This window comes from Perca fluviatilis, chromosome 18 (genome assembly GCF_010015445.1).
Source record: "Perca fluviatilis chromosome 18, GENO_Pfluv_1.0, whole genome shotgun sequence".
In the NCBI taxonomy this organism is placed as follows: Eukaryota; Metazoa; Chordata; class Actinopteri; order Perciformes; family Percidae; genus Perca; species Perca fluviatilis.
The window spans coordinates 36134961-36158099 of NC_053129.1; the positions used below are offsets into that span (position 1 = coordinate 36134961).

Consider the following 23139-nt stretch of genomic DNA (forward strand, 5'->3'; position numbering starts at 1 on the left):
CACATGCTGTATTCTCAAGATCTATGCTGTTTGGTAGGAATAGAGAAAATGATATGTTTAGTCTGTTTTCAAATGGTATGTCAAAATTTCTCATTGTTTATCAGTAATATTCACTACCTTGGTTATATATGGGCATCTTTAGATTTTTCTATATTTAGCGGTTGCAAATGTAAAATGTACGGTAAACTATTTATGTTCCTTATATTGTACTGTATTTTTAGCGGTAAAATACGGCAGCTGTGGTTGCCAGGAATTTACCGTAAAATGTATCTGGTCAAAATAAAATGCTGTAATTTGTTATACAATTTCACTTTTTTTTTTACTGTCAAAGGTTTTAATAAGGTTTAACATATTTCTGTTATTTTTACAGTTGTTTACCATAATAGTCTATCCTATTACTGTTAAATTAACAACAAATCACTGTATATATTATTATATTATAACTTTTTTTTTTACTGTAAAAAACCGTAAAAGCTATGGAAAGTTGCCTTTTTAACATAAAATTACTGTATAATTGACAAATATATTTGTTTTTTCTACCATGATTTTGGTAAAAAAATCCGTTTTCTACTGTAAAATTTAGGGTTACAAAACCAGTATACCGTATTGTCTTTTACAGATTCCACATTTTTTCACGGTATATTCCTGGCAACCACAGCTGCCGGTATTTGTACCGAATTTGACTGTTTATGTGCTTTAGCAATACTGTATGTCAATATGGTCATGCTAATAAAGCCCCATTGAATTGTGAGAGAGAGAGACAGAGAGAGAATAAATTAAATTGTAGCTTTTTTCTCTAAATGCTGACTGCAATGATCTTGCTTAATACTTGACCAATGTCAAATATTGTTGTTCTAATCAGTTACTTAGACATAAAAACATTGGAAAATAGAGTCCAGGTTGAAAAACACCCAAAGTTACCCTTTAAAAGAGATGAAAATATTAGAAACCACTGGTCTTAAAGGTTCATCTGATTTTACACATAAGTCTGATAAATTTAAGATATTTTTTCAATTTCATGAAATTACAAAACCACTGTAACACTTTACAATCATCTTAAAGTGCCCATATTATGAAAAAACACTTTCTGGGATTTGGGGTGTTTTTTTGTGTCTCTGGTGCTTCCATACACATACTAACTTTGTTTTGAGTGAGATACAGTTTCTGAATGTGTCCTGCCTTCAGTCTCCTGGTGAGCTGTTCAAAATCGGCTCGGACTGTGAAGTCATGAGCTAACCACAACGCTCATTTAGAAGTCTCCCAGCTAATCCTGCCTTGTAACTGACCAAAGTTGGAGAAACAGGCTTCTTTCTTTTACTGTCTCTAGAGTTAGCTAGCTGACATGCTCTACATCTGAGCTACTGAGCATGTGAGGTGCAATCAAAGATAGTAGTGAAGAAGAAGATGGAAAAGAGGTCTCACTCTGTAGCTAAAACCCGAAACCAGGTGAAAAGAGGATCTGCAGCAGTGAGAGAGAGCTGTGCAGTACAACAAAAATATGGTCCATCCATCCATCCATCTTCGTCCGCTTATCCGGGTGTCGGTCGGGGGGAGCAGCTCCAGCAGGGGACCCCAAACTTCCCTTTCCCGAGCAACATTAACCAGCTCCGACTGGGGGATCCCGAGGCGTTCCCAGGCCAGGTTGTAGATATAATCCCTCCACCTAGTCCTGGGTCTTCCCCGAGGCCTCCTCCCAGCTGAGCGTCGCCTGAAACACCTCCCTAGGGAGGGCGCCCCAGGGGCATCCTTACCAGATGCCCGAACCACCTCAACTGGCTCCTGTCGACGCAAGGAGCAGCGGCTCTACTCGAGCTCCTCACGGATGACTGAGCTTCTCACCCTATCTCTAAGGGAGACGCCAGCCACCCTCCTGAGGAAACCCATTTCGGCGCGCTTGTACCCTGGATCTCGTTCTTTCGGTCATGACCCAGCCTTCATGACCATAGGTGAGGGTAGGAACGAAAACTGACCGGTAGATCGAGAGCTTTGCCTTCTGGCTCAGCTCTCTTTTTTCGTCACAACGGTGCGATAGATGGAATGTAATACCGCACCAGCTGCGCCGATTCTCCGACCAATCTCTCGCTCCATTGTCCCCTCACTCGCAAACAAAACCCCAAGGTACTTGAACTCCTTCACTTGGGGTAAGGACTCATTCCCTACCTGGAGAAGGCATTCCATCGGTTTCCTGCTGAGAACCATGGCCTCCGATTTAGAGGTGCTGATCCTCATCCCAACCGCTTCACACTCGGCTGCGAACCGATCCAGAGAGTGCTGAAGGTCGTAGGCCGATGATGCCATCAGGACCACATCATCTGCAAAAGCAGCGATGAGATCCCCAGCCCACCGAACTGCAACCCCTCCCCACCCCGACTACACCTCGATATCCTGTCCATAAATATTACAAACAGGATTGGTGACAAAGCGCAGCCCTGGCGGAGGCCAACCCTCACCTGAAATGAGTCCGACTTACTGCGAGAACCCGGACACAGCTCTCACTTTGGTCGACAGAGATTGGATGGCCCTGAGTAGAGACCCCCTCACCCCATACCTCCCGCAGCACCTCCCACAGTATCTCTCCGGGGGACCCGGTCATAGCCTTCTCCAAATCCACAAAACACATGTAGACGGTTGGGCATACTCCCAGGCCCCCTCCAGGATCCTTGAGAGTGAAGAGCTGGTCCGTTGTTCCCACGACCAGGACGGAATCCGCATTGTTCCTCCTCAACCTGAGGTTCGACTATGCGGCCGAACCCTCCTTTCCAGCACCTTGGAGTAGACTTTACCAGGGAGGCTGAGAAGTGTGATACCCCTGTAATTGGCACACACCCTCTGGTCCCCTTTTAAAAAATATGGTGTTTTTGAAAATTAAACCATGTAAACCTATTCTGGTACAACCTTAAAATACAGTTATGAACCTGAAAATGAGCATAATATGGGCGTTTTAATACTGACCTGAGAGTTTCCAGTTTACAGTGTGGACTCTGAAGTCCAGCAGAAAGCTTCTTCACTCCTGAATCCTTCAGGTTGTTGTTACTCAGGTCCAGGTCTCTCAGACTAGAAGACTCAGAGCTGAGAACTGAGGACAGATCTTCACAGCTTCTCTCTGACAGCTTACAGCCCATCAGCCTGTAAATAAATGTTTTTGTGTGTAAGTGACTGATTGGAACAACAATCTTGGTAATTGGTCCAGTATTAATTGAGAACTGGATTCATAACGGCGTTACTGTTCTTAGAAGATATGGCAGAGCTCGGGCGGTGAGAGAGAGAAAGAGAGAAAGAATGAAAGAGAGAAACAGAGAAAGGGAGAGAGAGAAAACAGAGGGAGAGAGAGAGAGGGAGAGACAGAGACAGAAAGACAGAGAGAGAGAAAGAGAGGGAGGGAGGGAGAGACCTAGAGAGAGAGAGAGACAGAGAGAGGTAGAGACAGAGAGAGAGAATAACTTAAATTGTAGCTTGTTTCTCTGACTGCAGCAATCTGGTTTAATACTGGACCAGTTTCACAGATTGTTGTTCATCAGACACTTAGACACACAAACATTGTTAAATAGAGTCCAGGCTGAAAACCCCCAAAGTTACCCTTTAACAGAGATGGAAATATTAGAAACCACTGGTTTTAAAAGTTTATCTGATTTTACACAAAAGACTCAATCTCATAAAACTACAAAACCACTGTAACACTTTACAGTCATCTTAATACTGACCCCGAGAGTTTCCAGTTTCCAGTGTGGTCTCTGAAGTCCAGCAGAGAGCTTCTTCACTCCTGAATCCTGCAGGTTGTTGCCACTCAGGTCCAGGTCTCTCAGACTAGAGGACTCAGAGCTGAGAACTGAGGACAGATCTTCACAGCTTCTCTCTGACAGATCACAGTAACTCAGGCTGTAAATAAATGTACACAATTAACAACATTGGTCTTAATGTTAAATGTGTCTGAGAGACAGGTTTATAGTTATGCTATCTTTTTATTTTCTCTGCCCAATAAATATATTATTTGTGTTTGTCTAAGAATATTTGTGTTGATCAGTCTGCCTTGAAGGGTCATGTTGGGGTTTTGCAACCTGGACCCCATTTGTACTTTAGTGTGTAAGTGACTGATTGGAACAACAGTCTTGGAAATTGATCCAGTATTAAATGAGAACTCGATTCATAACGGTGGAGAAAGAGAGAGAGAGAGAGAGAGAGAGAGAGGGAGAGAGAGAGAAAGAGATTTTCATTTTAAATTTGTCGTTTCTTTTGTTTATTTGTGTTCTTTTATATATATATATATATATATTTGTATATATGTGTACAATATATATATATATATATATATATATATACCGTTGAGGGATACGCACGGAATTTGTGTAGTATCTGCATTTATATCATAATTATCCTGTTTACTTGTATTGTTATATCAGATGTATTTACTCCTGTTGTTGTTTATATGTATGTTTGTTCTTATGCTTTGGCAACACAGATTTATTTTTTGTCATGCCAATAAAGCAACATGAAATTGAAATAGAGAGAGAGAGAGACAGAGAGAGAGAGAGAGGGAGCGCAGAGAGAGAGACAGAGAGAGAGGGAGGAGAGGAGAGAGAGGGAGAGAGACAGAGAGGGAGGGAGAGACAGAGAGGGAGATTTTTTGATTTTTACAAAACACTTTATTTATATATTTATAATGTGTGCATGTTCACAATTAAATAAAGTGCTAATGCATTAAAATCTCAGTATTTGTTTTAAAAGAAAATCATCCAATAAGTGAGTCTCTTACACTCAGTGAACATGTGGTACACAGTCTCTCGAAGGTTACAAAACAGGCACTGGCTAAGAACAGTTGGGTTAAGAACAGAGATAAAAGCATTGGAGGCGACAGCACCATGTAAAATCCTCCACTGGAGGTCAGCGGTCCGGTTTTTGAGGGGAGGTTTGTATAAAACCCTCCACTGGGGACAAGGATGCCCCCCAACCTGTCATTCCAGACAGTGGGGGTCTGCCACCTTTTTATTGATGGCTTTCACACAGTTCTGGGGTCTCATTTATAAAACTGTGCGTAGGATCCTTACTATAAGTGTGACGTCGCCCAAAAGCCCAAATTGGCGTACCGAAAAATGTCAGATTTAAAAAACCGCTGCGACGCACACCTGTAAGCAATGTTCCCTTTATAAATCACAGATTGACTACAAGTGTGCGTACGTGTATCAGCCTCTTATCCCGCCCTGAACACGCCCATGTTTAACCATAAATAGTCAATGCAAAGCACCTCGTGAATGCTGATCAGTATGTTAATGACCCTGTCAGTTGTTCTTCGTTACAACGAAACATGCCGAATCATGACGACTGGCGGAGAAAACAAACAAACAAAAAAAACTCTCAGACGCTCTGGAATTGCTGCCAATTGAATTATAATTTCGGCCTGTTGTCACACAGCATATGGAAACCGGATCTATAGACAACCTTTATTAATAAAATATTCCAAATCAGCAGGCATTACGGTACTTCCGGGGACAGCTTCGGTATACCAGACGTATATAATAAGATTTAACAGAACTATATATTATATCCAAACAAGCCTTAGTAATGAAGTTGAAGATTATATATAATATTTATTTAAAAAACAGCTGTCAGCCATTTCCGTCTGAAAACAGCCGGTTTCACCCAGAGTGGGGAGGACCTGTATTTGGACCGGGATGGCACGGTTCCGTGCGTTGCCCTCTCTACTGGACCCAATTCAGTACATAGATCCAAGAGCGCAGCTATATTACTATTACAGCTACATTAGGGAATTTAAATCGGCATATGAGCCAGTCATCGTCATGGTCCCTGAAGTCTCTTTTTCCTGATTCTTCCATTCCAGTCCTCCTGCAGGGACAGCAGGGCCATCATGCAGCATTACACGCACGGGTGACCCGCAGTATTTATATGTTTAGTCTACAACAATTTGTGATTGTTAACACCTTGCTAAAATCACAGCAACAACTAGTGGTATCCCCCACCCCGAGATACAATTTGAAATCGAAATGTAATAGGCAAACACACTTTTCTTCATGCAGTGTTTGTTATAAACAGTATTACATTTTAGACCGATAACAAGGACATAGAGCGTAACGATTGCTTCGAGAGCTTAACGGGCTGTATTTCCAGACTTTGTCATTTGATGATATATGCACAGATTTAAAGACAGGTATTTAGTTATTTACACTGTGTTATGCAGTTATCTAATGGTAGGGTATTTGATGCTATCCTGTATTCCATGCAGTCGGGCCATCTCCTCCTCCTGCGCTCCGTGACGGACAATGTGACGGCAAGACAGCGCTGCTTAAATATTAAGAATGAGTTTTTATTAAAGATTTGAGTTTGAGGTGTTTATGGAACAATTATCACTCAGTACAAGCGCAAATAACACTGCTGGATTTAATCTTCATATGGTGTGAAGAAATGTGTGTGAGGCATTATTTTTTAATACTTAAACATATTAGAGTAGCCTAACCCTTATTCCCACATGTATTTTCTACAGTCTGACTTCAGTTCACCATCTCACCATCTGCGTCGCCAATTCCTATTTTGTCTCCAAAATGTGCGTACGCATGGGTCAGGAGTTTTGCGCGGAGGACCGCAACATTCTCCCCGCAAGTTTGTTTTTTATAAATCACAACCTTTGGGTGGGAAGTGGCGCACGACGTTTTCAGCCCCTTTGTTTCGTGTGCGTTGAACGGTATAAGAAACCCCCGGTACAGTGTCACTTTGTCTGCTCCGTGCAGGGTGAGCTTGCCAGGGCTACGGACAGCTAGCAGGGGGCCGGTCTCCTCTCAAACTCTGGACTCATGTAGACCTCTTGGGAACGGGTCTGTGGGGTCTGGCATAGTCTCCCCCGGGTGTACTCCATGAGGAGCCTCCTCTCTCTCCCACTCAATTTTTGTATCCATAGGTCGAGGAGTCGTTGTATGACCCGGATGGAGGTCATTCCCAGGAGAGAGCCCAGAGACCCGGCCCCCGATAGTTCAGGCCCTGCTGCCTCCACCAGTTGCTGCAGGCTCAGGGTCCTGGATCGGTTCAGGGCTGCCAGCAGCCCGGGCACCCCGCTACAGATATCCAGTCTGCTCCCGTTGATCAGCGTCTCCTTCAACAACCAGTGCAGAGAGTTAGACCTATCATTCAATGTACAGTTAAAAGGGCCCAAGATTTAAAAACGCCCTGATAAAAAGGAGGAAACCCACTTAACTTTAAAAATTTAGGATCAGTTAAAAACAGAGCAGACCAATCCAATCCACCTTTATTTATAAAGCACTTTAAAAACAACACTGTTGACCAAAGTGCTGAACACAGTCTATGAATAAACAATAACATACAACAGAGGCACAACACAATATTAATAAAACAATAATACAGCAATACAAAATTCAAAGTCAACCCTCAAACTGAGTTAAAAGCCAAAGAAAATAAATGAGTTTTAAGACGAGATTTAAAAACAGCAAGAGACTCAGTCAGTCTGGAGTGCAAAGGCAGCTCATTCCAGAGTCTCGAGCCTACCACCGGGCAACGACGGTCACCTCTGGATTTACGTTTGGTCTTGGGGACGACCAGTAGTGCCTGGTCAGCCGACCGAGCAGACGAAAGGGTGTAGGGACGAGCAGATTAGACAGGTATGGGGGGCCAGGCCATGCAGACATTTAAAAACAAATAACATTTTAAAATCAGTGCGGAAGTGCACAGGGAGCCAGTGCAGTGAGGATGGGTGTAATATGGTCAAATTTTCTAGTTCCAGTTAAAAGACGAGCAGCTGCATTTTGGACTAGCTGTAATCGTGCCATATTAGATTTGCTAATACCAGTGTAAAGTGCATTGCAATAATCTAAACGAGTGGTGATAACAGCATGGATTAAAATTTCAAAATCATGTTGAGATAGAACCGGTTTTACTAGTTGCCTCAGCTGGAAGAACCCGGTCTTCACCACCCCGCACCAATCTCGCATCAAGTTTTAAACGACCATCCAACTTGACACCCAGGTTTGTAACCACAGGGCTAATGTGTCCGGTTAGACAACCTACGTCAACAGGAACGCGAGCAGCCGAGTCACTAGGAGCAATTAACACAAACTCAGTTTTGCTCTCATTTAAATACAAAAATTCATAGCCATCCATGCTTTCACTTCATTTAGACACTCTAAAAGAGTTGTTGACTGACTTAGCGGTACATATATTTGGCGTCAGCATAAAATGGAGACGAAACATTATGACTTCTGAGGATTGACCCAAGAGGCCGCAGGTACATTGAAAAAGTAGCGGCCCAAGTACAGACCCTTGAGGAACTCCGCATGACAGAGGAGCCGTGAGGACACAGCATCACCAACCTGAACTGAAAAGCTTCTGCCTTCCAAATAGGACCTAATCCAGGCTAAGGCCAAACCCTTAATGCCCACACAGTTCTCTAGTTGAAACAATAAGATTTGGTGGTCGACTGTATCGAACGCAGCCGTAAAGTCCAATAGCAGCAGAGCAACAGTATCACCAGAGTCTGAAGTTAAAAAATGTCGTTGAAAACCCTCAGCAGAGCTGTCTCAGTGCTGTGGGCTGACTTAAACCCAGACTGGAAAATTTCAGTTATACAATTGTCATTCAAAAATGTCCTCAGCTGCAAATAAACAGCTTTCTCCATAATTTTGGAAAGCAAAGGGAGCTTAGAGATAGGCCGATAATTTGAGAGTTCAAGTCGGTCCAGACCAGGTTTCTTTAACAAGGGTTGAACAACGCGTGTTTAAAACTCATAGGTACGACTCCAGTAATTAAACTGACATTAACAATATCAAGTATGCAGGGCGCCACTGTAGGAAAAACCTCTTTAAAAAGGCGTGGGGATTCAAATCATTGGGGGAGCCAGTGATCTTCATTTGACCAATAATATTTATTTTCTAAAAAGGGCAAACTAACAGGCTCAAACTGGTTCAAAACAGCAGAACAAGTTACAGAAATGCCAAGGTCATACAAAGGTGGACCAATAAGGGCCCTGATGCTCTCCACCTTGTGGATAAAGAAGTGAAGAAACTCCTCACACACTTTTGATGGGTTATCCAAACACTGGAGTTGTGGGACATTAAGAACAGTTTTGACGGCATTAAAAAGAACTTCGAGGATTATGACCATTAGAAGAAATAATGTTAGAAACCTGCTTGGTCTTTTCAGCTTTTACAATTTTTTGATAAGAACGCCAACTCTCTCTAAGTATCTGAAATGACACTTGCATTTTATCACTCTTCCACTTTCTTTCCGCCCTTCTGGACTACGTCTGGCGCAGCGGGTGACATCATTCAGCCAAGGATCAGGTCTAAGTTTGGACAGCCCTGGTTTTACGGGGCTACTGTATCTAATGCTGCTTGACAAGCAACATTAAAACCAGCGCACAGATCGTCAGCAATTGTGTTAGACCCAAGAGAGACACGATTTAGATTAAAAACAGAGGAAAAATGAGCAACAGTGGAAGGGTTAACTATCCTACCAGCGGCACAGGAGCACACAGTTCAACTACAACACAGAAGAGGGAAATTTCAAATACCACAGGCATATGATCAGAGAAGAAAGCATCACAGATTTCAAGATTAGAAACAGTTAAGCCATGAGTTAAAACCAAATCAAGAGTGTGCCTACGTTCCTGCGTGGGACCAATATACACTGTACAAGATTAAAACAGTCAATGATATCCAAAAGGCTCTTGCCATTGGCTTTTCAGGACAGCACACGTGGATGTTAAAATCCCCTACAATAAGGAGGCAGTCATACATTGGCACTAACTCAGCCAAAAATTGAGAAAAGTCATTGATGAAATCCTTGTTGTATTTGGGTGGCCTATATACGAGGGCGCCAGCACTGGAAATGCACCGCTCAAAATCAAACAAATTCACATCAAAGCTGGCGTAGGATACAGCGAGTCGCAAGCTGTTTACACTTAAATTTTGTTTTATAGACCGTTGTCAGTCCTCCTCCACGACCTGACGTCCTCGGGGAGTTAAAGTACAAACAGTCAAACCGGTAAAAGTTCACTAAAAGCACTCGACTCACCCACAGGAATCCATGTTTCCGTTACGCAGAAAATCCAGATACGCGACTCAAAGAAATCCTTCAAGATAAAAGTTTTGTTTGCTAGCGATCTAGCATTCACCAGGGCAAACCTAGCTGGATCCGGGGCTTTTGCCGCCAGTGTAATCCGAGCAAGCGGCCGGAGATTCTGCTGATTCACCCCGCGCCAGCGGGCGGTGAGGAGCCTGAACACGGCAAGCAGGGAGCCCCACTTCCAAGCCAGCCACTGGAACCAGGCAAGAGTCGATCGGGTCCGCAGAACGCCATGACACGAGTCGATGAAAATCTGAACGGATTTCAGGCACAGTCATGGTGGAGGACGCCAGCCTGGTCCTCAGTTTCACCAGCCAACCACCACGTTTTCCCCGGCGTCTACGGCGCGCTCTGCGCAAAGGTGGAATTGACACACGGCGAAGGTGAGCTGGTATTCCCGTGAGAAACGGAGGACAGAAGGTTTTTTGGCCATCATGCTCAAATGGCACCGAGTTTGTAATCAAGGGTCTAAGGTCTAGGAGTATTTGGCGATCATAGACCAGTAGAGAGTTGACATTTGCAATAATAATTGACAAAAATAACATAGATACAAACAGAGTGCGCGCAGAGACAGACGGCAGGCCATAGACACCCGGCGCCATCTTTTTCATCAATCCAAATGACATGTCCAGCCCCAGTTTACTCACATGTCTGAGGATACAGCTGGTCACGTTCCTCCACACCAAGTCAGGCGGCCCCGTCAAAAACTTTTGTATAAACTGAAGCCTGAAAGTGGCCGTTCTGCTGGCCAGGTGGACAAGGCCCTGTCCCCCTTCCTCTCTTGATTAAAACAGCACCCCCGTGTAGACCCCCAAAATAAATCTACCATTTTCCGCTGTATCTGAGCCAGAAGGCCTGACGGGGGTCCACACAAGCTACGCGGTGCCACAAAAGGGATGCAACAAGATTATTTAAAACCAAAACTCTACCTCTATAAGACATCTGAGGGAGTAGCCACTTCCACTTATTCATTTTACTTTCAATTTTGTCCATGACGGTCTCCCCATTCTCCCGCACCACGACCTCATTTCCGAGGAATAGACCGAGGTACTTCAGGCCGTCTCGTTTCCAGACCAGGCTTTGGGGAGAACAACGGAGAGCGTCTGCCATTCACCAACAGCGAGGGCTTCACTTTTTTCCAGTTCACCCTCGCTGCAGATAAAATATTAAAACCAGAAACAGTGTTTTCTAAAATATCCAACACATGCTGGTTCTTAATAAAAACAGTGATGTCATCAGCATACGCGAATAAAACCATGTTCTCATTAAAACCAGGTAAAATTAGACCTTCAATGTTGTGGCGTAGTCTGCAGAGGAGGGTTATAGGAGAGTCCGTAGAGCATCCCGGACAGAGCACAGCGCCCTGGCGCGGCGCCTCTACACACTCTAAAAGGAGCACACAGACTGCCGTTAAACTTGGATGACCTGCTCCATAGCTCTCCTCAGCCTGGAGGCAAAGACTTTGGACAGAAGCTTGTAATCCACACAGAGCAAAGACACAGTGCACCAGTTTTTAATGTCCTGCAGGTTTCCTTTTTTGGTAGCAGCGTAACAACTGCCCGGTGGCAGGACATGGGCATGGAGCCAGAGGTCAGACTTTCATTAAAAACATCTGAAACATCATGTGCAAAGATTTCCCAGAAGGCTTTAAAAAACTCAACTGTGAGGCCATCGCTACCTGGGGCACGTCTCCCCTGCATACTGTGCAGGGCAGCATGGACCTCCTGCAGTTGTATGGGCACCTCAAGACAGGAGTTGGTCTCCGCAGAGACCTGAGGTAGCCCACTCAGGAACTCCTCTTGCAGAGCCTCCTGCTCCTCGTGCACCGCTTGGGTAGAGAGGGAGTAAAACTCTACAGCTCGCCTTCTGATCTGCCTCGGCCCAGATCTCCTGCCCTGTGTCTGAGAGCAGTGTGTGGATTACCCGCCTCTGCCCATTCTTCCTCTCCAGGCCGAAGAAGCTAGAGGGAGCATCCATCTCCGAGATGGTCTACTTTCGCGTCCAGCAGGTTGGCTAAAGCTAGCTTTTTGATTTTGAGGACTTCAAAATGTCCTCGATCTCCTGTAGACTCACTTAACTTCTCTAGTTCCACTATATCACTCTCCAGGTCCTGCAACCTGTGGCGTTGAGGGTGTGCTGTTGACATAAAAGCTTGATTTCTGTCTTACCATGGTCCCACCACTGCCTAACACTACTAAAATCACCCTTTCTCTGTCTAAAAATATCCCAAAATAAAATAAGGACCTCTCTAAAATTTTTGTCAAAAGTTAAAACCGAGTTAAAATACCAATAGGCACTTTTTGGCTTCACATCCCTTATAAAAACATGACGTAAAACCAAAGAGTGATCAGTAAAAACAGCAGGAACAATCTACCAGGCCATGGGTGGAGACCAGCCCCCAGAGAATGCGGGAAGCTCTGGTTGCGATCTAAAGAGCATTTGCATTACAGTTAAAATCCCCACCCAAAGTAAAAAAATCCTCCGATGCACAATCATTTAAAACCCCACCTACCTTTTCTAAAAGATCTTTCTCTCTGCACCAGTTGTTGGGGCATACAGGTTAATAAAAACAGCCGTAAAATGATCAAACTGAGCTTTGACTAAAAGCAGCCTCCTCCCCTTAACCTCCAGTGAGACCGGAGAGAAAGTTCTGGAGAAGAGGAAGCCCACTCCTCCACTCAGAGAGGAGCCATGGCTCAGGATGGCTTCCCCTTCCCACTCTCTCCTCCAGTCGCCTTCGTTGCTGCTGTCAGTATGTTTCTTGTAAAAATATAACATATTAACATCAATGTGTTTCATTCTCATGATTTCATAAATACTGGCTCTTTTAATTACATTTCTGGCTCCATTTACAAACTCCCAACTTTAAAACCTCCATAATAAGTAAGATGTTAAAAGCAAAAACAATAAACAAGAAATTAATGAACATTGGAGCAGAGTTCCTCATCATGATGTTTTTTTTTTTTTTTACTTTAAGCACAAGTTTTTCAATCTAAAAACCCTCTTGGACTGTGATTTCAGAAACCTCCTTTCGGCTGTTATGAAATCTAACGGAGGAGCAGAAAAGGAGCCAAATTGGGAAAAAACTCTTCTATTTTTACACCTTGCGATTTTTTGTTTGTTTTAGGAAACATTTAATTTCATCAGCAGTATAGAGCTTCCTCTGTTGACTGTTACTGTAATTGGGAACTTCACTCTCATCTGACACACATTCATCACTCTCACTACCATCCATACAGACCTTCCTACACCTCTCTTCACTCACTTCGGCTCGCCTTAGCCTCATTGGAAGCACAGTTTGTTTTCCGTCTGCGTTTAGCAGGTACTTTGGATTTAACTGCTGCCTCTACCTCCTCCATCACTACCTCCTCCAGCACCACCTCCTCTACCTGTTCACTCCACCGCTTTGCTCACCTACCGTGTAATTACCCTCATCAGTCTGTACCTCCCCTGTCTCCAGCGCGCCATCGGCCGCTCGAAGGCAGCAGACCGGCCCGAGGCAGCAGCCCCCAGACGGTGGGGGTCCACCCCCTCCCACGTCACCCCGGTACCCCGGGCACCGGCACCAGCTGCCCCTCCCGGACCGAGAGGGTTCGGATCACCTCTCCCACCTCTCCACAACCAAAACATTTCATCCCTGATGACGTTGCAAAAATCACGAACTCATAACATATCTACTTTAACATGCGGAACCAGGGGTTTAACTCCTCGTCCCAATGGTTCAGTATCATATACAGCTGTCTGCAGTGAGACACTACGTGCTTCAGCAACGAGATTTACATCCAGACATGATCTTTTTAACGGGGGAGACTATCTTCCCGTGTCTGGACAACTCTCTGCTGAGTAAGCCATCAGAGATGAAAGGTGGGACGTTTGACAGGACTACCTTGGTGGCGGTTGTGCGGCGGCAGCACCTGAACAAACATTTCGCTAACGGTGATGCCGCCTCGATGACTTGGTTCACTTTATCCTCCCGGTCCAGGAAGATGACCACGGCGCTGTTCATCCGAGCAGCCGACATAATATTACCGTGCCCGACCTTTTCCCCTCGCTAACCCAATGTCCTCCACGCTGCACGGAAGACTAGGACAGATCTTAATGCCATGTTTTCTGGGAGCGTGGAGAACCCTTCATTTACCATGGTGGCTGCACCACGCCGACTGGCGAGGCGCGACAGGAGAAAAAACCACCCAAATAAACCTAAACTAACTACCAAAACGTTACTACAAATTAAAGATAAAGTGACCTATACCATTAAACTAAACAATACTAAATGAAATTATCAACAAAGGAAAAGAAAAGTAAAAAAAACCTACAAATCCCTGTAGCTCCACACACACGCTCTCAACTCAGAGATAGAGAGAGAGAGAGAGACAGAGAGAGGAGAGAGGAGACAGAGAAAGAGCTGAGAGAGAGAGACAGAGAGAGAGAGACAGAGAGAGAAAAACTTAAATTGTAGCTTGTTTCTCTGACTGCTTACTGCAGTGATCTGGTTTAATACTGGACCAGTTTCACAGATTGTTATTCCATCAGACACAAAAACATTGTTAAATAGAGTCCAGGTTGAAAAACACCCAAAGTTACCCTTTAACAGAGATGAAAATATTAGAAACCACTGGTCTTAAAATTTAATCTGATTTTACACAAAAGTCTGATACATTTAAGAGATTTTTAATTTTTAATTTCACGAAACTACAAAACCACTGTAACACTTTACAATCATCTTAATACTGACCTGAGAGTTTACAGTTTACAGTGTGGACTCTGAAGTCCAGCGGAAAGCTTCTTCACTCCTGAATCCTTCAGGTTGTTGTTACTCAGGTCCAGGTCTCTCAGACTAGAGGACTCAGAGCTGAGAACTGAGGACAGAGCTTCACAGCTTCTCTCTGACAGATCACAATCCCACAACCTGTAAATAAATGTACACAATTAACAACATTGTTCTTAATGTTAAATGTGTCTGAGAGCCAGGTTTTTAGTTATGCAATCTTTTTATTTTCTCTGCCTGTGGTGGTGGCGCTGCCTGCCTGTATTTGCCATCCGGCCCCTGCAGCTCATTGCAGCGAGGGCAGCAGCTCAACTTGTCTTCAACCTCCCCAAGTTCTCTCACACTACACCTCCTCTGCTCTCTTCACTGGTTACCAGTTGCTGCCTGCATCCACTTCAAGACACTAATACTATCATACAGTACACTAGTACTCTCATACGGTACACTAGTAGTCTCATTCATACAGTACACTAGTACTCTCATACAGTACACTATTACTCTCCTACAGTACACTAGTCCTCTCATACAGTACAATAGTACTCTCATACAGTACACTAGTACTCTCATACAGTACACTAGTCCTCTCATACAGTATACTAGTACTCTCATTCATACAGTACACTAGTACTCTCATTCAGTACACTAGTCCTCTCATACAGTACACTAGTCCTTTCATACAGTAAACTAGTACTCTCATACAGTACAGTAGTATTCTCATACAGGGCCCCGAACCGATCAGCCCCAGCATACATCCAGGACATGGTCCAAACCTTGATTTGTATAAAAGTGTCAGCTAAATGACATGTAATGTAATGTATTGTAATGTAATTTAATGTAACGTTAGTAATGTAATGTATGTAATGTAATATAATATAATGTAATATAATGGTTGTGTTCTGTCATTATCTGATCAAAGTGTGTGATGTAATGGTCTTCAGCAAAAGGAGATATTCATAATCCCTCTATAAATGTATTTTCATTAAATATATCAACAAAATGCAAAAATAATTGGTCAGATTCTTAGCTTCAAAATATGTGCAAATTAGCACATATTTTATTAGATATAACCTAATTAGCAGATTTAAACATAAGACTACAGAATACTTGCCCTATTCATCTGTAGTGTCCCTCGCCTTAACAAAAAGGTCTATCTCTGTAGGGATCCATCCCATAATGTTGTCAGACACTTAGAATAATAATCTGAGTCTGTCAGCAGCAACAGCAGAACTTTTAGTGGACTCTAACTGCTGCTGAACATTAGTCCTGTAGGGTTACATTACAGCCTGGTTCTGGTTTAATGGACAAACATGTTGGACCACTTTAAAAATTTTTTTTTCCATCAGACACTCAAAAACAACTAGAGTCCAGGTTGAAAAACACCCAAAGTTACCCTTTAACAGAATGAAAATATTAGAAACCACTGGTCTTAAAAGTTTATCTGATTTCACACAAAAGTCTGATAAATTTAAGAGATTCTTGAATTTCATGAAACAAAACCACTGTAACACTTTACAATCATCTTAATACTGGCCGAGTTTCCAGTTTACAGTGTGGACTCTGAAGTCCAGCAGAGAGTAGCTACAGTCCTGAATCCTTCAGGTAGTAGTTCTCACTCAGGTCCAGATCTCTCAGAATAGAGGGACTCAGAGCTGAGAACAGAGGACAGAGCTTCACAGCTTCTCTCTGACAGAAAACAGTCACTCAGCCTGTAAATAAATGTACACAATTAACAACATTGTTCTTAATGTTAAAATGTGTCGGAGAGCCAGGTTTTTAGTTATGCAATCTTTTATTTTTTTCTCTGCCTAATGAATAGCTTATTTGTGTTTGTCTAAGAATATTTATGTTGATCAGTCTGCCTTAAAGGATAATTTCGGGGTTTTTCAACCTGGACCCCATTTGTGTTTGTGCGTGTAAGTGACTGATTGGAACAACAATCTTGGAAATTGGTCCAGTATTAAATATGAACGCTCTAACCAGCAGCCACAACTTGAGCTGTTCATCTGAAATGTGCATGGTCAATGTTGTCCACTAAATGTTCTGTTGTTGCCGCTGACAGACTCAGATTATTATTCTAAGTGTCTGGCAACATTGTGAAAAGGATCCCCACAGAGATAGACCTTTTAAAACCTCTTTAAGACCTTTTTGTTTAACCAGAAACAGCTCTGCTCTGTCTCCACTAGCATTAAACCCACCAGGCTCCATTTAAAAAACTATACTTTTAGCGTGTATAGAGCCAACATATTTCCACCTGTCAATCAGTAAGCTATGTTTTCATTTTAACCAAAACTATTTTTGTGATTGTTGGAAAAGTAGAAAGACAAACCAATACGGCTTTTCATAGCTTCATTTTTTTCTGTTGACTTTGAAAAAGAGTGTATTTTACGATGCTAAAATTATTTTGTATTTATATGGACTCTGGTGGGTTTAGCCGAACGTAATTTTGCCGATGTTGTAATGTTTAAAAAGGATCTTAATCTTTAACAGAAAGGTCTATCTCTGTAGGGATCCTTTCTACCATAATGTTGTCGGACACTTTAGTGTACGTAAATTGAAGGTGCACAACTGCCCAATAACTTAAATTGTAGCTTGTTTCGCTGAATGCTGACTGCAGTGATCTTGCTTAATACTTGACAAATGTCAAAGATTGTTGTTCCTATCAGTCACTTAGACACAAAAACATTGGAAAATAGAGTCCAGGTTGAAAAGCACCCAAAGTTACCCTTTAACAGAGATGTAAATATTAGAAACCACTAGTCTTAAAAGTGAATCTGATTTTACACAAAATCTGATAAATAGAAGAGATTTTTAATTTTCAATTTCATGAAAATAAAAACCACTCTAACAAAAAATGTTTTTGTTATGTATAACATTTAGCATATTTGACAGTGTTAATGTTTCCACTTACAGGGCTTTGTTAGAGGCTTTGACCACTGGCAGCAGCCTCAGAAGAGCCTCTTCTGAAGCGCCTGTTTATCGTCAGGTAAAACTCATCCAGATCTTCTTCTGATGACAGTAAGATGAAGACCAGAGCTGACCACTGAGCAGGAGACAGTTTATCTGCAGAAAGACGTCCTGATCCCAGGTACTGTTGGATCTCCTCTACTAGAGAACCATCATTCAGTTCATTCAGACAGTGGAACAGATTGATGCTTCTCTCTGCAGAGGAGTTCTTCCTGATCTTCTTCTTGATGTACTCAACTGTTTCCTGATTGGTCTCTGAGCTACTTCCTGTCTGTGTCAGCAGTCCTCGTAAGAGCTTCTGATTGGTCTGCAGTGAAAGACCCAGGAGGAAGCGGAGGAGCAAGTCCAGATGTCCATTTGGACTCTGTAAGCGCCTTGTCCACAGCACTCTGGTAGAGATATGTCAGTGTAGATCTGTCTTTAAATGGATTAGACCACCATTTTGCTTCTGCCAACAGGTTGACTCCAGAGTGGGTGAATGTCAGATGGACATGAAGAGCAGCCAGAAACTCCTGAACACTCAGATGGACGAAGCTGAACACGTTGTCCTGGTACAGTCCTCTCTCCTCTTTAAAGATCTGTGTGAACACTCCTGAGTACACTGAGGCTGCTGTGATATCAATGCCACACTCTGTCAGGTCTGAGTCATAGAAGATCATGTTGCCTTTCTGCAGCTGCTCTAAAAGCCAATTTTCCCAGAGACTCTATCATCTTCCTGCTCTCTGGACTCCAGGGTGAATCTGTCTCAGCTCCTCCATCATATTTGACACTCTTCCGTTTGGACTGAACCACTAGGAAGCGGATGTACATCTCAGTCAGGGTCTTTGGCAGCTTTCCTACCTCTCTGGTCTTCAACATATCCTCCAGAACTGTAGCAGTGATCCAGCAGAAGACCGGGATGTGACACATAATGTGGAGGCTTCGGGATGTCTTGATGTGGGACATGATTCTGCTGGCTCGCTCCTCATCTCTGAATCTCTTCCTGAAGTACTCCTCCTTCTGTGGGTCAGTGAACCCTCTGACCTCTGTCACCATGTCAACACACTCAGGAGGGATCTGATTGGCTGCTGCAGGTCGTGTGGTTATCCAGAGGCGAGCAGAGGGAAGCAATTTCCCCCCGATGAGGTTTGTCAGCAGCACACCCACTGAGGTGGACTCTGTAACATCAGTCAGGATTTTAGTGTTGTGGAAGTCCAGAGGAAGTTGACACTCATCCAGACCATCAAAGATGAAGACAACCTGGAACTCTTCAAACCTGCAGATTCCTGCTTCTTTGGTTTCACTAAAGAAGAGATGAACAAGTTCCACCAAGCTGTACTTTCTCTCTTTCAGCACATTCAGCTCTCTGAAGGTGAATGGAAATGTGAACTGGATGTCCTGGTTGGCTTTGCCTTCAGCCCAGTCCAGAGTGAACTTCTGTGTTAAGACTGTTTTCCGATGCCAGCCACTCCCATTGTCAGCACTGTTCTGATTGGTTCATCACTTCCAGGTGGGGATTTAAAGATGTCTTCATGTCTGATTGTTGTTTCTGGTCTGTCTGGTTTCCAGGATGCTGTTTCAATCTGTCTGATCTCATGTTCATAATGGACCTCTGCAGTCCATCCCTTTGTGATGTAGATCTCTGTGAACATCTGATTCAGACCGGTTTTGTTTCCTGCTTTGGCAATCCCCTCAAACACACGCGGAACTTTGCTTGTGAGTTGGATTTTACTTTTGCTGGCATGCAGCAATAATCTCTGAATGAATAAAACAATGAAATCAATAAGGGGTTGTTCCACTGAATGTGAGTATTCATGAAATCTATTCAGCCCATTAGACACTAGGTCCTGAATAGGTTAACTATTGTAAAATGATGTGGATGTTTGTTTTGGGGCTTGTTCTATAAGCCAAGGTGAAACACACATATGTCTATATTTAAGAGGGACATATTAGCTACACAGCTAATGTTTGTTGAAATCTTCATGATAGATAAGTATGATCTTTGATAGATCATTTTTAAAATCCATAATGATCATGGTTTACCTGCAGGTTCTGTGGTGGTCTTTGGTAATTTCTCTAGATCTAGAACTAGATCATTCTGATTCATCTCGATTAAAACTATCCTGGTCACTTTAAAAGTGTTTATACTGTAGGTCAGGAACATCTGATCCACTGTCTCCATCCGGTCTGCATTCTCCAGTCGACTTTTTGGGATTGCTGGGAAGTCTTCTAGGCCCCCCTGCTGCAGGAGCCACTTGAAGCGTTTAAAGTCTTCGGCTCCCAAATCTTCTAAAGTTCCTAAGAGAAACTTTGTCGCCATCTTTGTTGCTGCAAACATTCAAGAGAAAATCATCACCGTATAGCATTTATTTGGGTTATAAAATACAGACAGGACAGTTTTGTTGAGTTATGATGATTTTTTATTTGTTTAAAGTTAAGGCAGAAAAATGTTGATGTGGAAATGAATGTACAGACAAATATTAGAGCATAGACAAATGAACCAAGAGTTAAGATTAATAAACTCTGCATCGGTTTAATGTGAAAACGTATTTGGATGAGTTGAGGAATTCTAAATAATGATAGCGCTGTCAGTGCATCCACATGATGCAAGCCTTTGATAATTGCAAATTTTTTTTATCTGCAGTCTCAAGGATTTTATTATAAACAGGTACCCCCTCCCTCTCACTTCTTCTGCCTTTAAACTTTTACAAGATTCTAAAATGTTTACTAAATTGGACTAAACGAATGCATATCACCTAGTTAGAATAATGCTTTATAAAGCATATAATATAATATAATAAAGTGTGTTGCCAAGGGGGCGCGAGAAAAAGGAAAAAATTTATAATAAAAAAGGCCGAAAAAGAAAAAAGTGGAGGGCGGAGCAGCCTTTTCTAGTGTGGATCTATGAAAGGCTAAAATACTGAACTTATGGCAAGAAAGGTGGGTAGGTTTTTTTAATAGATTTAAGTCCAACCCAGGACATTTGGCCTGCTTTTAATAGGGGGTTAACTTTTCCAAATTTTCCTTCCCAAATGACAAAAGTGTTCCCAGATGGCCTACCTTCCTGTGCAGCCATGCTAAATGCTAGCATGTCCAAACCAATACAGTTTTACTCATGTTCACAAGTGACTGAAACACCTCCCAATGGCCCTCATTTATGAAACGTGCGTACGACCAAAAACAGGCGTATGACGCGATGCGCCGATTCCTACACAAAGCTTGGCATTTATCAATTTGGATGTGAGCGTAGGCTGCGATCAAATCTGCGTCTGGTCTGAACTTCGTGTACGCAAGTTTTCGAGTCAGTGTGGCATTGCGGTGCAGCATATAATCAGTTTAACAGGAGAAGGAGAAGTCATCAGTTGATCACTTATCAGCAATGGCAGATCTGGCTCTTTTAGAAGACCTCTATGAGCCGGTCTGCAACATTGTTTTAGCCTGGGGGTTCTGCACAACATCGCACAGGAAAACACGGTGCCATAAATGTAGTGATGAAGCCAGATGACCCGATGCCCAGAGAGCAGTGTCCAGAACAGCCCCAGGTGGGGGCTATACGAAGGAGACAGGATATTATTATTCCTCGCTTTTAAAAGGTATAGCCTATGTTATGTTTGGCAATGATATTCAATACAGGAAACATGACGATGCACAACATTTTTATTTATTCTTCAGGTTTTTGTTTCTCTTTCAAGTGAACGATTTATTTCTGCCATTGACCAAGTTATTTTTCCAGTCCTTCTGCTGTCAGGAGACAGTCCAGCACGTGCGGAGGACGCGCGCTCTCCCTCAGCTGTTGTCTCATTCAAACTCATGAAAAAAAAACGAGTAAAATAAAAGACACTGCATAAACTCTGCTACTGTATTATTTAATAAGTAGGCTACACCTACATGTAGGCCCTAGAGATTACAATATAAGCCTGTATATTACTATTAGGACTATAGAAAATGTGTCAAGGATGTATAAATTTAATAGGCTAAACTTCAGCTGGAGTCCGATTTACTACGGCAGCACTGTTCACCGCATAAGTGATCTCTTTCAATCGCATTCTTTCTACAGCCTGTAATAACAGTTTTCAGGCTGCCAAATAGTACACACGTTAGTGCAAATGAACCGGAGATATCAGGGTTTCAATTTCCATCTCTGAAAAGTGCTGCTTCTCAGCCGGATTACGTCTCGCCATGTAGTAAATTGTAGGGCGAGGCCTCAAAGAACGAATGTATTGGGCGTGTTATTTAAATTACGATAGTTTCCAGCCGCTGCATTTATCAATGTACGACCATTCTTCGCTCTAATTGGTGTGATATGAACGTTTCATGAATCCCACGTGAAGCCTTTCGGGAAAGCGATTTCTCGCGCTCATATCTGCGCTGGTTTCTACGTTAGGTTGATAAATAAGGGCCAATGTGTCTTTGGTAGTCTAAGGGGTTAGGGCAGTGAAGTTGCATGGAAAGGAGACCTCCCGCGCCCAATCGCCCACCCGCCAATACTTTTGCCATTTGGGATGTTTAGCCTCTAGTAAACTAGTAATTATTTTGATTTGGCGCGACTCAGGGTTCAGTGTCTTCAGTTCTTGCCCAAGGACATTTTGACATGGGACTGCAAGCAACTGCTCTACCACTGAGCCACAGCCACCACAAATCTAAATCTGTTAGAATTGCAAGACTATGAAGTGATTTGGTTAATGCAGTTTAAGCAAACTCCATAGTGCCCCTAATGTTTTCAAGGCCATTAAGTTGGACATAGTTGCTCCAATATTCCACGACATTTAGTACCCACATTGCTCTTATAATTTTGGAGATATTTTCAATTTTCCTTCATTAGCTCTACCCAACCAGAAGTTTACATGCATTTTTCATGTATTTCATGCAAGAAAATTAAACCAATGGGTGCAGCACTCATGCTGCCTCCATTTGTTTGGCTAACGATGCATAAACCAAATCGCTGTATAGTCTCCCAATGGTCACAGGTTTCAATGTGTGCAGCAACACTACCAGAATACATTGCATGGCTGTTCACATAGACAATGAATAGAAAGCATAGAAATGACCCTTGGCAGTGGACACATACCATTAGTGTTTGAAGATGGTTGTATTTGAGCACTGAACACTTCATCCATACACTTAACTTCAGAGTATTAAGGGTTTAAAAACAAAGGAACCTGAGCCAAGTTGAGCCAAGCTGTCAGACCAGTTCAGACATGTCTCAACATTTTTCACTGATGTGAACTTATTACTACGTGAGATTACTAACAAACTGCTGTTGGTAGTACTTAAGAAACACAAAAACTTGACATGTAAAACTTTCTAAAATCATTGGTCTTTAACCCAGAGAGAAATTCTACAGAATA

General features: G+C 42.8%; 1 pseudogene; it reads right to left on the minus strand.

Annotated features, from left to right (window-relative positions):
* Window positions 1–20026, minus strand: part of LOC120546464 — a 275615-nt pseudogene extending 255589 nt beyond the window's left edge.
* Window positions 20027–23139: the final 3113 nt, after the last annotated feature.